The sequence below is a fragment of the Lissotriton helveticus genome, chromosome 5_1 (genome assembly GCF_964261635.1).
Source record: "Lissotriton helveticus chromosome 5_1, aLisHel1.1, whole genome shotgun sequence".
Taxonomy (NCBI): Eukaryota; Metazoa; Chordata; class Amphibia; order Caudata; family Salamandridae; genus Lissotriton; species Lissotriton helveticus.
The window spans coordinates 1,833,920,790-1,833,938,552 of record NC_136065.1 but is presented as its reverse complement, the minus strand read 5'-3'; positions in this window follow the sequence as shown (position 1 = coordinate 1,833,938,552).

Here is a 17,763-nt window from a genome sequence, read left to right as displayed (position 1 = left end):
GCCATCTCGGATGCCCGCCAAGCTCCTCCCCCCCACCATGCAATTCTTGACGACATTCTCTGCACACTTGGGAATTCCTGAATTTTGCCATACTGGAGCCAACAACTTGCAAATCCCTTTCACGCTGATATGAGCCATTCCATGAGTCATTGTAACCACTGCAAGCACATATGCATCGGGTAACAACCCTCTCTGATGCTCTGACAATTCAATCCAGCAACCATTGGCATCCATTTTACCCGTACTTTCTCTCCACATGTTCAACTCTTTCTCTGTAGCTTCAGCTTGAATAGACTTCACACTCTCTATCGTGTCTTCACACATTCCAACATCACCAACCCATCTTGCAGGGCCTGCAACATACATTTGGCTCATCACATTCCTTGCAGTTTCTTTCGCGATTTCGTCAGCAAATGCATTTCCACAACCAACATCATCAGTCACCTTCTTGTGAGCACTACATTTCACAATCGCCACTTGCAGAGGCAAGGTCAGTGATTCAAGAAGCTCATTCACCAACTGACCATGCTGAATCTTAGCTCCATGCGAAGTCAGGAACCCACGTTCTTTCCACAATCGTCCAAAACTGTGAGCCACTCCAAACGCATACTGACTGTCGGTGTAGATGGTCACTTTCATTCCTTTCGACACCACACATGCTCTTGTAAGTGCAATCAACTCTGCTGCTTGAGCTGAATTATGTGGAATACGTGCAGCTTCAACAATTGTATGCAAAGTCGTGACAGCATATGCTGCAGTCGTATCACCATTTGGGAGCTTGAAGCATGAACCATCCACCCATAATGTACCATCACATTCAGCAAGAGGAGTATCTTGGAGATCTACTCTCCCTTTCGTTTCTTCTTCTGATCTAAGAAAACAATCATGCTGTTCAGAAGCATCTAGTTCCTCTACAATTGGCAACAACGTAGCTGGGTTGAGAGTGTTGCATCTTTTTATGTGCATATGACTTGCTAACAAGGTTAATTTGTAACCTGACAATCGAGCACTAGTTAAGTGCTGTGTCTTGGTTCTGTTTAACAACGTGTCCACTGCATGTGGGACCATTACAATTAGCGTGTTATTCATCACTAAACCAGCAGACTGTCGAATAGAAACAGCTGCTGCCGCTGTTGCTCTTAAACAACTCGGCAATGCTTTAGCTACCGGATCCAAAGTCGACGAAAAATATGCACATGGACGCTGCTTGTCTCCAAACAACTGTGTCAACACTGATAATGCACAACCCTCTTTCTCATGGGCATACAATGTAAAAGGTTTACTGTAGGTGGGGGTACCCAACACAGGAGCCGAACATAATGCTGTGCGCAATTCAGAAAAACTTTTCTGACACTCTTCAGACCATGGAACGGGATTGGGTGTATCTTTATACGTTAATGCCACCAAAGGTTTGGCTAATAATGAAAAATTTGGTATCCACTGTCTACAGTATGATGTAATACCCAAGTAAGCATGCACTTCTCTCTGTGTTCTTGGCACACTCAATTTTGCTATTGCCTGAATTCTTTCTGGGGTCAGTTTCCTTCCCTCCTTCGATAAGAGATGACCTAAGTAGGTCACTTCTTGTCGACAATATTGCAATTTGGAAAGTGACACCTTGTGATGTAAATCACACAGATGGCGCAACAATGACAACGTGGCTTCTTTACAGATTTCCTCAGTGTCTGCAGCAACAAGCAAATCATCAACATACTGAATGAGAGTAGCGCCGTCAGGTAAAACAATTGTATCAAGCTGTGTCTTTAGAGCTTGACTATATATTGATGGACTTTCACAGTAGCCCTGGGGAGCGCGTTTAAAGCGGAAGCTTCGACCTCCTAAACTGAAGCCAAAAATATCCCTACTCTCCTCAGCAATCGGGATGCTGAAGAAAGCATTCTTCAAGTCAATCCCCGAAAACCAGGTGGCAGAAGCTGGAATCATAGTCAATAGGGCAGTAATGTCAGGAACAACTGGAAATTGTGGCACAACTATTTTATTCACCTCTCTAAGATCAATCACAAATCTGTAAACAGGTGGCTGGGAAGGGTCAGTTTGTTTCAAAACAGGCAGAACAGGACTATTGCAAACGTTGCCTCTTGTCTCTTCAATCACATCTTTTTCAATCAAATCATAAATGATCGCTAGTAAAGCTTTTTCACCTTCACTAGAAATGTTATATTGGGGAATGCGTGGCATTTTAACATTGGCTTTCAATGTTACAACATATGGTGGTATTTCCAAAAGACCCACATCATTAGGACCAGTAGCCCAAAGAATATTAGGAAGAAACGACAATTCTGTCGGAAGTTTATCCCTTGACAAATACATTGGAGAAACCACTTTCTTACCCAGTGTGAGTTGTACTCCTGAAGGAGAACAGTACAAAGTCGCATACAATCTTTTTAACAGATCTAATCCTAACAGGTTTTCACCACAACCTGTTGTCAGAATAAGGGGTGCTTCGAATTCACAAGGTCCAACAGAAAGGGACAAAGGGTCAGAAATCGGATTTCTAACTGGGGCCCCAGAAAAACCTACTGATACATTCGTTTCGCCAGACAAAGGTGCGCCAGGGAGTTTTGAGTGCATAATAGAACTCTTTGTAGCACCAGTATCCAACAGAAAAGGCTCTGACACACCTGATGTAATCACCTCAACGTAAGGTCCACTCTGATCTACTGGAACTGAAACAACTCCCTCTCTTTGTCTATGGCTGTCCTAGCAATCATTACCGTCCATATTCTCATCTTCTGCATAGTAATCATCAACATAGTACTGAGCCGTCCAACCAGACGCGTTATTCTGCTGATCAAACCTATTCATTGAATTCTGAGGCGGAAAGGAACGAGCGTTCTGGGGGAAATTTCCACGTCCTCTACCTCTACGCGCTTGCTGAACACCACGACCTCGTGCACCTGAGACACCATTCGCGCGCTGTAACAAAACAGGGCAGCTATACTTGAAGTGACCCTCTTCCTTACAATAGGAACATTGATTGGGACCTACAGGGACGCGTGGTTGAGTATACTCGACTCTTTGCGAGTTCCTCTGAAACTGTTGAGGCTGCTGATAGTTATTCTGATAGTTACTCTGACCACCACTATTCTGACCACCACGTGGCGGATATGCTTGCTGTAACAGAACCTTCGTTTTTAACTCTTTAGTTTTCTTCTCTGCTCTATCTTTCTCGTCCTTATCTCTATTTTCGTAATATTGTGCAGTAGCCAATATCTGTGCTGAAGAGGAAACTGCCCAAGAACCCTCTGAATCTTTCAACTTCTTACACAGCTCGGGTAACAAATTATGCACAAATGTATCGACGAACAATCGCTGACCACCTTCTGTGCTCATATCTTGACCACTGTGGTCGACAAACGTTTCTTCAAACCTGGTGAAGAAATCCGAGACCGTTTCATCTTTCTTCTGCTTACATGCAGACAACTTATCCCAATTTACATGCAGCGCAGGCATTAAAGTTTTCATGTAATCAATTATCCTACCAGGGAGATCTGCTACTAAAGGCTCAGGTTTAGCACCACCAACTTGTCGGGCATCGAGAGCAGAAATATTAGCCCATGAGTCACCTAACTCCTGATCATGATCTGCATGGCAAATCTTTCCCCATAAAGGCTGTGGAACAACGTTCCCAAATAACATGTCTATGTCGGCTAAATTCATAATGCATGAACCTGCTGTCTGCGACAATTCCTTGTAATACCCTGCAGGATTCTTACGGGGATCAGGCAATGTCTGTTTAAGGGCCAAAACTTCAGCTCGCTTCCATAGGACATGTACCCACACACGCTGAAAATGTGCTGGTACAGCATCAATATGAAGAGCGGCATCAGCCTGCGCGGCTTCCTTCCATACCAGAGGAACTTCTCTCATTGGGTACTGTCTCCCCTTCTTCTTAACAGAGGAATCAGACTCAAACAACGACTTAGAAACACCTTCAGTCCTAAGCGACAACAACGTCGCAACTGCCTTTTTAACATCTGAACCCACAACTGCGCCTTTTGAAAATTTGAACCGTACATGGCTCAACTCAGGAGGATTAGAGTCCAAATCATTTTCCTCTAAATCTTCACACAGGAAAACACACATTTTCTCAAAAACGTATCTCTGCTTCGATGTTTCCCACTGGTTGAAGACATCCATGACACATTCTAAATCATATTTTTCCGGGTCAGCAACCCATTTATGTGCCAAACAATTCAACGTTTCCTTCTCCCTAGAATCAGGCAGTTGACTACGCAACTGCTTGCGCTCTGTGTCAGGAGTTACACTCGTTGCACCAAAGAGAGGATGCAAAAAACTAGCGACAGTACTAGCCACTCTCTGACGAACAGAAGGAGAAGTTGATGAAAAGACAAGAGGGAAAGCAGAGGCAGTGTCAGGAGGAATACCAGGAGTGGTAGTCGATATAGTAGTCAAAGTTGTAGGAGGTATAGGAAGAGCAGATGTAAAAGCCGGTGGCCCTTGAGGAGGCTGCACCGGAGGAGCAGGAGCGAGCTGAAGAGTAGCTGGTGGGTGCTGTGGAGGAGCGGGAGGCAATGCAATCACAGGTTGCGCAGCTAAAGGTTGCGGAGGTGCTGTAGCATCCTGCGCATAGGGGGGTGGCGAACTTAACAAATGCGCCATTAACGGATCTTTTTCAAGCTCTTTTGCTGCATCTTGCTGAAGAGGCAGCAAAACTGGATAGCATTTATCTATTACCATTTTACGTTGCCTGTGCAACTGCTCACTCATCTGTTCTTCTTCATTGTCTTTATACTGCATAGCAGCTTGCATTATCGAAATACCCCTTTCTCTCTTATTTTTCTTCGCTAATTTAATTTCCTTCTGTTTGGCTTCCTTACGCGATAGGCGGAAAGAGTCAAACATCGCCGGCCGGGCTTTCTTCTTAAAAAGTTTAACTTCAAGATTATCTAAGATTTCCGTGTCAAAGCTACCGTATTGGGGCCATTTTAAAACACCATCTTTTCCGGTGTATTTGATCCACACTTCATTATATGTGATGGGGCCTACTCCATGCTTCACATATAATTCATAAGTTGGAGTTCCAATCGGAGGAACTGGACACGAGTCCTCTAATCGGGAATCCCTATTACTACCACAACAAAACAAATTTCCAAATCTGCTAAGACCAGGCATCTTCGCTCTCTAGTCTAGCTTCAAACTTCAAAGGATTATCGATTACGATATTTCTCGTGAATACACGAATCCTTTGGCTTTGGCACTTGCAAGTTCCAAACAAAGTGATCCCAAGGGGATACCCAAGACTAAGAACCAACTAAGGACTGGGAGACGCTCCACTTATACTTAACTGAGATATCGATGACGTCACCAGAAGACTCGTCTATCGTTTCGCTCTACCAAACTTCAAGGGTCCAAATCAGGGCGGTAGCCAGGGCAGCAGTCCTTTGTGGCCGTCGGAAGCGGGGAACCTCGCAGCAAAGACTTTCGGACCACGTCGACATGCAGGGGTCGATGAAGTGGTGGCCTTCCTCCAGAATTTTCACACGAAGCTCCTCACGAACCTCTGGCTGGACCGGTACCGCTGGTATCGCCCCACGTTGGGCGCCAGCTGAGGTACTGAGTTTTTCAGAACCGGTACCGAACCGGTAACCCAGTGGTGTCAGGGTACACACCCAAAGACCTCGAGTACTTTCCTGATTTAGACCACAGAAACTCAGAGTCTTCTAGGTGAAGTCAAGGATCGATTTTATTGGCTGCAACCAAGTAACAGGCGTCCTAGAAGTACAACAACACAGGATGTATATTCTCAGGAGACTGCTCAATCTTACAAAGCCAGGCTTCTCTTTTTATACAAAATATTGTGCTTCAGGCAAACATTCTCCACATTTTAGTATACTATTCACATGTTTCCACTACAAAGAAAAAGCAGAGTCATGATGACAAGCCCACATTTCAGTTTGTCCAGCCCACAACAAATTACCCGGCAAGGCCCAACATTTCCATCAGATATCGGTGGACCCCCAATAAAAACGGGCACCTCCTCATCATAAAGCAAGTAAGAGAGAAAAGAGCAGGGACAGGTGTGAGCAAGATTAGGCAGGGTGTGTGTGCAATGAAAAGGGTTTATGGCATGTTGTGCCTTGATGCTATCTCGTTCGGGCACTGGGAGAGGAACTGACCAAACAGGTTCGGCCTGGGGCGATGGTTTCAGCTTGCCCAGGTCAGAGAAAAGTCAATTAAGGTGTACGTGTCCTTTGATATCGAATTTGGCTTAATCATCTGCCTATGTGAAGGCAACTCACAAAATGGCTGCCGTACACAAAATGGAAGCCAAGGGTTCAGGACGAAAATGACGATTTCGAGGTGAAATCGTCACTCGAATATGACGAAAATGCTTGTACATAGTGTACTAGTCATTCTCGGTCTTTTGATACCAAAATCGTCATACTACGACGAAGTTTTATTCACGAGTCCAGAATTTTCAGAACTACACTGAACTCAAAAAGAATAGATTAGATCTCATACAAATGAAAAAGAGATGGAGGAGAGGGTATGAACAAACCTTCGATAAGGAGTTTAAGGTTGCATTGAAAGATTATATAATCCTTCTTAAAATTGAAACCCACCCTTATTATATATAACTTGGAGGAGACCTCATATGTTCCTAGAGAGTTATTTAAAATTGTAGATAAGTTGTTTTGCCATCCTTCCATTATGGCAGCTGATGATCCTGCTGCCCAGGATCTCTGCAATCATTTAGCAGAGTGTTGTTTTTAAATCTAAAATCACTAATATTATAATTAGCTTTTGAAATAGTGTCCTTAAAAGACCTGTTAAGAAGGCACTGGTTGATGCAACTTGCTGTGAGAGAGGTGGCACAATGACCCCTGACCCAGTTTGAGAGGTGACTGTTGCGTAAGGATTCGGATAAGCGCCTAAACACCGAACTGTATATGCTCTTACAGGAAGGATAGTCGGACCAGAGGTCCCCTGTGCAACTCCGGTGCGAACACCAGATAGGCAGGCAACTCACTATGAGAGAGTGGCCGAATATTTTCTACAGAGCGTGACTCACATAGCCATGAACGCTTCCAGTATGGAGTCAGAGATGAAGATTGCTACAAACTGGTATTTAACACCTGAAAGTTTACATCTGGGAACACGGAACATTGCAATAGGTGTTGGAGACGCTGTGATTCCCAGGGGAACCTGGTACACATACTGTGGGATTGTCCTAGCTCTGGGATGAGGTTTTAATTGAAACTGACACACACTTTGATATGCAGTTACCCAGGTTCCCCTCTTACATAGTGCGAGGGCTCCCTATTCCGCTCACATTCCCGCTTAGATCCAGCCGAGGTCAACATATCGCTTTGGTTTTAGGGGCAGCACATCAATCTATACTGGCCTTGTGGGGAACAGAGAGAGTTCCCTCACGACTTAATTGGCTACATAGTTTGTGGCACATCTTAGGGATGGAGAGGATCTCCCTGACTCAGCACAGAGACTCGTACCAAGAATTATGGAAGCTGTTTCTAAGACTCCTTTCACAGGAGTTCACAGAACGTACTTGCCCCAGATATCTGCGATTGCTTCGCCTAAAAGCACATCAGGAGTGAACCCATGGCCTTCCAGATCGGATGAGGCCACACAATTATAGATTACTCTGTTGTACACTTAGCTCTTGTCAGAGCACCCGGAAGGAGGGTGGGGGGGTTGTTGGGTGGGGGGATGGGAGTTGTATGTCAAAAGATGACCGAGAGGCCAGAAGATGATGTAACATTATATCAGAAATACTGTGATTGTAGTAACTTGCTTCTGGTTTCAACAATAAAACTAATTTAAACTTTAAAGACCTGTGAGTATTTGTCAGCCAGCTTAATCATTGGATGTGGTCCACTCAGGCAATGTTTGAGACCCTCCACATATAGAAAAACAACCATTAAGTGCTCCCGGTGTTTAGTCAGGCCACTTTATGATAGCTTGCTGTCTTTGAGATCCAGATCTCCAGATGAACCATACCATATCAAGGTTTTTAAGAAACTATTTCCTGTGATGGAAAATCATCTCCTCTGGGCCATTAATACCTTTCTGAAGTCAGATATGGTTCCAGAACAATTTATACATGGGTTAGTGAAATATCTGTTAAAAAAGGCCCCAGTGTTAAGAAGCTTAAATATTTTAGGCCTATAACTCTACTTCTGGTAATGTCTAAAAAAGCATCTGGCGACCTGGCTTTCTAATCTTCCCAAGGAGAAACACATTCTTGACATGTATCAAGCAGGATTCAAACCAAAACATGAAATCGAAGTACTGCTACTTGTTATTCTAGATCCTCTCAGAACTTGCCAAGATGAAGGTGTCTGTGGAGGAATCTATTGTTAAATCTCGCCACAGCTTTTGGCACAGTTAAGCATGATTTTTGACTCAAAAGGTTACATGTTGTTGGATTTAGAGGGAAAGCTCTCTCACAGTTTTTCTCTTATTTGAAAAACATGTCACAGTCGGTACTGATGTTAGCTTTCTGCTCACTTAAACTCATGCTGCCTTGTGGGGTGTCAAAAGGCTTAGCCATATCCCCAAACCTTTTTAATTTGTAGGCGCAACCTCTTTGTAGCCTTGTAAACTTTCTACAGCTTGAACACCTTCTCATATGCTGATAATAGTTAGCTTTTACTGAAATTTAACCAACAGAGTACAAAGTCCATGAATAGACCCAAAGTGTGACTACTGGGAATTCTGGATTGGTTGAGTGCACCGTGGAGGCAGCCCCTGTCAGGCGTGTGTGCAGAGCAGCTCTTGGAGCCTCAGACAAAAAGCCGCTTGCCTACCTCGCCGAGTTTGACGGGAGACCAAGAGAAGAAAGATTCTATACATTCGTCAAGACTGTGAAAATGTACGTGAGTAAAGGAAGTACAGCTCCTCCCAGGACAAAAAAGGAAAACCCCCGAGTTCAAGAGAGATCTGATGTGAACAGCCACAACATCTGCCAAATCTCTGATGGATAAGATTGCATCGCACACAAAATAGAACTCTATTTCAGAAAAGAGCTGCTGTCTTCTGTTCCAAGGCTGAAAGTCTAAAAGACTTCTATAAATGTATCATAGTTGCTCGCAGCTATCTCTGGGAAGCCTGCAATTGTTTCTGTGTTCTCGGCGCATTGGGAGCCAGCTGTCCTGTTGGAAGAAATCGGCTTGGACTAACTGCCGTTACTCACACAGGGGCCGGGACTGCGAGACCCAGGGTTCCGCGCATACCAACCCAGCGCACCTGGTGTCTCTTCCCGCCCCCTGCTCCTCCCTCCCTCACCGGCTACAACAGCTCGCGGCCCCCGCTTCGCGGGAGCCGCTCGCAGCTATCTCTGGGAAGCCTGTAATTGTTTCTGTGTTCTCGGCGCATTGGGAGCCAGCTGTCCTGTTGGAAGAAATCGGCTTGGACTAACTGCCGTTACTCACACAGGGGCCGGGACTGCGAGACCCAGGGTTCCGCGCATACCAACCCAGCGCACCTGGTGTCTCTTCCCGCCCCCTGCTCCTCCCTCCCTCACCGGCTACAACAGCTCGCGGCCCCCGCTTCGCGGGAGCCGCTCGCAGCTATCTCTGGGAAGCCTGTAATTGTTTCTGTGTTCTCGGCGCATTGGGAGCCAGCTGTCCTGTTGGAAGAAATCGGCTTGGACTAACTGCCGTTACTCACACAGGGGCCGGGACTGCGAGACCCAGGGTTCCGCGCATACCAACCCAGCGCACCTGGTGTCTATTCCCGCCCCCTACTCCTCCTACATAGCAACGCCCCCAACGCTTAGCGGGACGCGAGCGGGACGCCCGGACAAAGCCCGGACAAAGGGCGGACAGTCTGCGACAGTCCGCGATTGGCAGCGACTGGACTGGGCCAGGAATATTGACTTTTTATCCTCGTGAGTGACTCTAACTTTTCGAGATAATTCTTGAAGTACTATTGTTACTATTAAGGATCACCGACTGAGGGCAAAACAGTACTCGCTAGTAGTGACTCGTGGTAAAACAGACTTGATATCATTAGGGGCTATTCTGATCGTGGAGCGTTTTTGTTTTCAATCATGTCTAAACAGAAACAATGTATTGCCCCATCAAACACTATGGACAATTATTTAGTCCAAGTGGTTGCTAAGATAAATAATGATAGACGGTCTTCCCTGGGTTTGAGTCTAACACCTAACATGATTCTAACTGACTCCCCTCAAGTTAATACACAGGACTTAGATAATCCCAATGGACTGGGCGTGTTTACCCAGACTAGTATTGATAGCCCCGCCCTTAATACATCGTTCCCTCTCACACAGAGTAACCCCCGAGTTAACTCACAGGATGTAGAAGATGTCAATGAGCAAGGGGTGCCCTCCCAGATTGGTACTGATAGTCCTGTGAATAATGTACTGTCACCAGTCATATTGAGCAAAATAATTGAGGCTGATCACGATGATTCAGATCTAGATTTAGAAATCGTGGTGGATAGTTCCCCTAAATCTATACCTGTTCCCGCACCTAGGGTGACAAGAGGGGTCACAAAGGGACAACCTAGACGCACTGGATTACGTTCTAGTAGAAAAAGACCAGCAACCCCACCTAGGAAAAGTAATATAGACACCGTAGGAGCTGAGGACGAGGGCAGTATGATGTGGGATGAGGCCAACATTAAGAAACTTATGGGACTGTTCGACCAAAAAATGAGGGGTATCATTAAACCATTGATATCTAAGATCGACCAATTAACCTATAAAGTTCACAAACTTGAGGGGCTCCTGTTGTCCACAAATGAAAATATGGGAGAAATACCCAACCAGGTGATGGACAAAATAGAGCAAATCAAACTCATAGAAGGTAGAACTGGAGAAAGTGGGGAGTCGGTGGTTCAGACTCATCCACCTATCTCCATACCATTTCCAATAGAAAATGCCCATTGTGCACTAGATCCAATAGTAACTAGCGAGTCGGGGGGAGATTCCCTTCCTGAACCAGGCCCAGTGGAATTAATCGTAGAAGCATCTCCGCTGATTCTGGTCCTTGCAAATGTTCCAATTCTAAAACCTGGCCAGATAGAGTCTTCCCAAGCACTTCTAAGTAAAGCTTTACACTGGCTAACAAATAATATGCACATTACCCATTGGGGCAAACAGAAACTTGCAGAGGAACTACTAACAGCCAGGAGAGTAAAATGGATAGGCAATAGCCCAAAAAGATTTTAAGGTGATTGCGTGGTTCTTAATTTCAAGGGGCCAGAAGTATTGCCTGAGATCCTACCTAATCTCTTGCCCCCCACAACGTAGAACAGCAGAAATCATCCCTCTTACACTTGACTTCTTCTATAGTAGAAGAGGCTTTATTGCAAAACCAAGTGTTTTAAGAACTAAATGGACTACAGTGGCAAACAGAAGGGGTAGGGGTGTGGAAGGGAGTGTCCAAAGAGATGACTGGGGTGTTAACCTAGAAAACAGATTTGCTGCACTATCTAACTTAAATGATTGCGATTGACTCGTATATCAAGCCCCGATTCGGATAGCTAGCACCATGGAAGTTCTCAACAGTGAAATTGGGGAGGGAGGGCCTGATTCCTTGGAGTGGTGCAGATGCCTAGGCCAGTGTAATGATAGTGAGCCAGTACAGGAGAATTGCCCATTCAATCCCATAGGCATCGCTTCGGAATCCTTAACAGTAGAAATAACACAGCGGAATATAACTGAAAGTAGCCTCCCAAGATCAGGCCAGTTAGGGTTTGCCACACCTAATACATCGCTGTATTTCATTTCTTGGAACCTCGCGGGGATAGCGAATAAGGCAATATCTCCTGAATGGTGCGCTTTTATCGACCATTATGATATAATATTATTTCAAGAAACATGGCCGCAAAGCCCTGTATATCGAGTGGGGTACTTAAACTTTTTTATTTCTGCAGTGGCAAATGGTAAAGGCCGCCCATCCGGAGGTTTGCTTATCTGGGTTCGTCAGTCACTGAAGTGTACAATTCAGCAAAGATCGCTGCCGACTGGGGATATACTAGCAGTTAATATCAGATTAGATAATGGAGAAGAGTTAGCCCTTTTTAATATATATGCTAGGGGTGTCAGAGGGGGGGAAACCTCAAATGTAATAACGGTCCTCGAGCAAGAGCTAGAATTATTGCCCCTAGAACAACTTATTATTGTCGGGGGGAATTTAAATACAACCTTTGAACCCTTGGGTCAAGAGGATAAATTCATAGCTGAGGAAGAGGACATTAAATGGGGAATCCCCGAGCTTGAGATAGCTGCAGTTCAAAGATGGACCACGGTGGCTATCCAAGTGAAGAGCCTTTGCCTAGCCAGAGGCCTCAGAGCCATGAATGGTCGTACACCATCAGACCGTGATGGGAATTGTACATTTGACAACGGACGGGCATCTAGCAGAATTGACTACCTTCTGGTAGATACCAGGGCCTGGAATAAACTGATTGATATGATTGTAGTAAAAAGAATGGAGAGCGATCATAATCCATTGTGCATGGCTCTTCAAGCCCTATCTAGAGGAAAGGGTGACAAGCCTAGAAGAAGAGAGGGTGACCTTAGATCTAGTATGTACAAACAACCAGCGGCAACTAAAATGGGGAAGGCTTATAGAGGATGAGGGAAAGCTGGATGAACTTAAGAGAGTAGTGGGAGAGGAAGTAAATAATATAAAACTACTCACAAGCAATTCCAACTTTAGAGACATTTTCATGGAGGCTCATAAAAAACTCTTCTGCAGACTTCAAGCATTTTTCTTAAAACCAGCAGGTCATAACAAAGGGAAAAAAAAACAAAGCAAACAAGGATGGTATGGAAAAAGTTGCAGATTGGCACGCCAGAATCTCACTAGAGAACTCCAACAAGGGAATGCTGACACAGTCAGGAAAGCAAGAGATACGTACAGACGTGCACAAAAGCAGGCTAAGAGGCTATGGGACGAGGAACTATGGGGTGAGCTCAAAACTGCATGTGCAGCTAAAGATTCGAAGTTATTCTGGTCCATAGTGAAGTGGGATCGGGGAGGGATGCCCGCACCCCCTCAAAACAATGTTGCCATTAACAATTGGATAGAATTCTTCAAACCCCAATATGCTAGGAATGAGTCACAAGTCTGTGTCACTTTACCTCCGGATGTGTTTTATAAACATGAGGTGTTTAACAAAAAAGATGTAAATGCAGCCCTTGACTGCGTAACGAGGGGAAGAGCGCCAGGTATGGACGGAATACCAGCTGACGTCTATCTAAGTGATCGGAACATATGGTGCACATATTTTGCTTGGCTCGCAAATGCAGTGGCGATGGGCGGAGAAGTACCTTCATCCTGGAAAGGGGCTGAAATTATCCCAGTCTATAAAAAAGGTGACAAATCCCTTCCTAGTAATTACAGACCCATCAGTCTAATTGATTCAGCCCAGAAACTGATGGGACGCATGGTGCAAAATAAGCTCCAAGAATGGATAGATGAAAACAACATTTTGTCACCGTATCAAGCGGGATTCCGTCCCCTGACAAGCTCCATTGACCAGGTTTTTTACTTTACTGCCCTGTACTGGAGAAACGTCATCTTAAATAATGGCCCACTATACGCTGTCTTTGTGGACCTAAAGTCAGCTTTTGACTTGGTTCCCAGGGACAAGCTCTGGAGGGTCTTAGTCGACGCAGGGATAAGTCAAGAACTTCTTACACTCCTGATGCGACTGCACGAAAATAATTATGCCAAAATTAGATGGGGCTCGCAGGGAGAAGTAACCGAGCCTTTCCCCGTAGAGCGTGGGGTGAGGCAAGGTTGCGTCCTAGCACCTACACTGTTCTCGTTATACATAAATGGCATTGTAGAATTCCTGAAAAGATCCCCTTCTGATGCTCCCAAAATAGCCGGATCACACGTTCCCGTACTAATGTTTGCAGATGATACGCTTATACTATCGCGTACACCTAGTGGTCTCCAAAAGGCGATGAACGCATTTGGTGAGTTTTGTGACTCTCGAGGCCTAGAACTGAATACTAGCAAAACCAAGTTTATGTGCATGAATCATCATTCATCGTTTAAAGGTGTCATTACTTTCAAAGGTATCCCTCTTGAAAAGGTAGATGCCTTTACCTATCTTGGAATAACAATTCAGGGGAACTTGAAATGGAAGACACACATAGACACTGCTGTGCTAAAGTTCAGACAATTAGCAGGAGCATTATCACTGAAACATAAAGCATCTCTGACCAAGCCAGTAAATTGCGTCCTGGAAATCTACCAGATGAAAGTAATAAGTGCTAGCCTATATGGATCTGAGCTTTGGGGCCTTAGTGATTTAACTAACCTGACTACTGCAGAAAATAAGTTCCTCCGTGGGCTGGTAGGGGTACCACAAAGTACGCCAACCATCCCTCTAAAACTAGATCTTGGCAGGAAAAGCATCGCAGATTTAGCAAGGTTGCGTCCATTGCTATATTGGAGACGCTTAATGGTGACCCCAGAGTTAGCACACTATGCTTTAGCACTGTCTGATATTGTCCTATTAGATCGCTTCCATAAAATTGCCTGGCTGAAAGACCTCCGGGAGGTATTGCAGCAACTAAAACTAGATCATTTATGGTGTAACACTGATGTGTCCTGTTTCCCTACAAAATATAGGCTGAAACAAATGTATTGGGAGATGGTGAATTTTAGAATTTTTTCTAATGGGACTAACACCTCGTTGACCAGACGCTTCCTGGACTTAAAAATTTCTCCTTATCACGAAGCGTACTGGGACTTGATTGAGAAGCCGTACGACAGGAAGTTGTACTTTCAATTTAGAGCTGGATCACTCCCAGTAAATGTGTTTAAAAAGAAATGGTCTATATTTTGGGACGAGCATTGTCATCATTGCAAGGACAAAGTTGAGAATATCTCCCATGTATTGTTTTGTTGCCCGTTATATGCCATCCCACGATACAAATGGATAAGACCTGTCTGCCTCAACCTGGGGACGTGTATCCAATCAGTTGCTCTTAGAGTTCTGGAAACTGATTGTTCACCACAGTTTGCAATTGCTGTAGCTAAGTTTCTAGCTTGGGCCTGGGTGATCCGTACACGGTCTCTATTAGGAAAAATGTCGTGAGGCATTTCACCTTTTATGTTCTTGAATGCCTTGCCTTGTGAGTACGTGCCAAGGCGGTCCTTAAAAATGTTATAAATATGCAAAAAGCATTCGACTGATTTTTTTTGTTTAATTCTCATTTTACACTTTGTGTTTTAGAAATAGTATTTATTGCATAGAGTTAGGTGGAAATGCTTTTATGACTGAAGTCGAATGAAGCTTTGAAAATTGAATTGGACCTAGTTGTATTATTTTTTACTGGAATGAAAGGATGTAGATTACACGAATATTGATAAAATACACAGGGGGTGCAGGCACGCCAACCTGTGTCCCAAAACCATGCCACTGGTTGCATAATTCAACTAGGTCCATTTCTGACTCCTTGATTCACGAATGGTCTAAATCAGTATCCACATTTTCCACAGAGTTCCTAATAGCAATACCAGCTCACACACCCTACTGTGTGTCATTATTCCATTCCAAGCACTGTGCTACCCTTGTATTTCCAGCCCTCCCTCACCCTGACTTCGGGTAAGTTCCTTACTCAGAGTGTACATTGGTAGGGGTTTGTAGACCCTATTTACCCGTGATTCATGTGGCCATTGATTGAACTATACTTTTCTCTATTTTTTTCCATTTTCTCTTCTCACATATTCAGTACCCGGCTGGGTTCCCTTGCGAGAATCTTTTTCTTCCACTATCAACACCTGTGGCACAAACACTCCTCACGCGGCTGCACAGTCCCTCCACCAGGTACCCACAAACCAATTGCCTCTCTGCTCCAATTTATTGCATTGGTGCCGAATAATGGATCACACACTTACAATATTCTTTTCTTTTTTGATGTCCCTACTATCCTAGGTCCTGATGAGACCCTGCATTGCACAAAGGGTCGAAACGTCGCCGACATAAAAAGAAAGCAAACCATTAAACCAGCACTTATCACTGTATATAGTCGCAGTTCATTCTGTGAACAATTGTTGATGGTCGACTTTTACAAATACTTTGGAAACCTTGTAAAATTGTCACAGAAATGTCCCCAATACTTTAGGTTCCTGTTTTCACTGGTGACACCATGCACACTGTCTTTTTTTCTCATTGTAGATATATATTTTTCTGTGAATTATAAAACACAACTGTGGTATACTGAAATCAAGGTGTATGTGGTTCTTCTCCCTCTGACATTACTTTCACTTTTCCCATTGTGATTGTGCATTCCATTATTGACATACATCCTTATCATTCCACTGGAACCGTTGTTTCTGGTAATAATTTAACCACCCTGGTTCCTTGTGAGTAGGATCCCCTTGTCCTTTTTCCAGACACTGGAGGCAGCAGGTAGGGCTGACTTTCTCAGGTCTGGTGTCATAGACCAGTCCTGGGTTGCCATTAAGAAACCGACGAGCTCCACGTCAGGCGGTGTGGCAGCAGCGGTAGCGGCTTGCCTGCCTGAGCCGCTACAAGCCAAAAAGCAGGAACGGGCCGAGGCAGGTGCGCGAAACACGCTGTGGCCAGCAATAAGTGGGGAGACAGGTGGAGAAGCCTCGATTGAGAAGGATTTTATACTGGAGGGTGGGGAGGGGCAGGCCCTTTGAATTTAGAGGACGCGCGGACGTGCCCTCCAACTGGGGCATGGTATTTGATGTGGAGCTTCCAGGGATTGCTGGGCCTTTGGAACTTTCGACCTAGCCCCCCCTCCAGGAGTGTTCCTGTGCAGGTGCCTGGGCCACCGGGTCAAGCACTTAAGAAGTGTAAATTGGTTGGGACTGGGCCCCAGTTGGAGGGCCTGGAAGGGACGGGATAGGGGGCTTCTCATTAGGAGGCAACCACAGTGCGCCCTGGGGGGGTTCAGGGGCCCTTGGGCCTGAGGGAACCCCAGCCCGGCAGACCTTGAGGCGTGCATACGCAAGCAGCACCTGCTCATTCAGGACATAGAGGAGCACTGGGCGAGGATGTGTGAGGCCAGGGAGAGGGCATCTGCCCCTCACCCTGCAGACAGGGAGCCTCAGGTGGAAGATGAGCACAGTTAGGCCAATGGGGCAGTGGGCACAAGACCGGGGGGGCAGTGGGTAGAGGTACCTGAGGACCACAAGCAGGAGCTAGGTAGGGTTGGAGACGGTGCATCTCGGGGGCCCGGTGGTGCGAGGAACCCCTCAGTTTGGAGCAGCCTGGTGGGTGAAGGAGGCGCAAGATTGGTGCTTGAGGACAGGAGACAGACGGAGATCGCAGCAGGGCACAAAATGGCCCCTGGACTTTGGCCTGAAGCAGCACGGGGCTGCGCAGCAGCCTGCCCTCCGTCGAGGGCTCGCACCCATGGAGTCTGGCTGGAACCCCATTTGTCTCACAATGAGGTGTTGGTTCAATGGCGGAAAGGAGCGGTGCAGGAGCCTGAGTGTGCGGCTGCAGTGGGTGATGAAGAGCCGATCCATGACTATGGTGATGAAAGTGAAGGCATGTTGGACTTCAATAAGGGGTTCTGCTCCCGGCCCCCCTGTAAGTTTAAGCATGAATGTTCCAATTGCAGGGTATGCCACTGCCTTATGGAGTGAGGTAACAACAAAGCTAAGTCGTCACTACTTGGAGAATAACCACACACCAAATGACATGAGGTGGACTGTAATTGAGATGGTGAGCGGAACCACGAACATAACCAAGAGACTCTTTGAGAAAGAGCAACGCTGGGTGTAT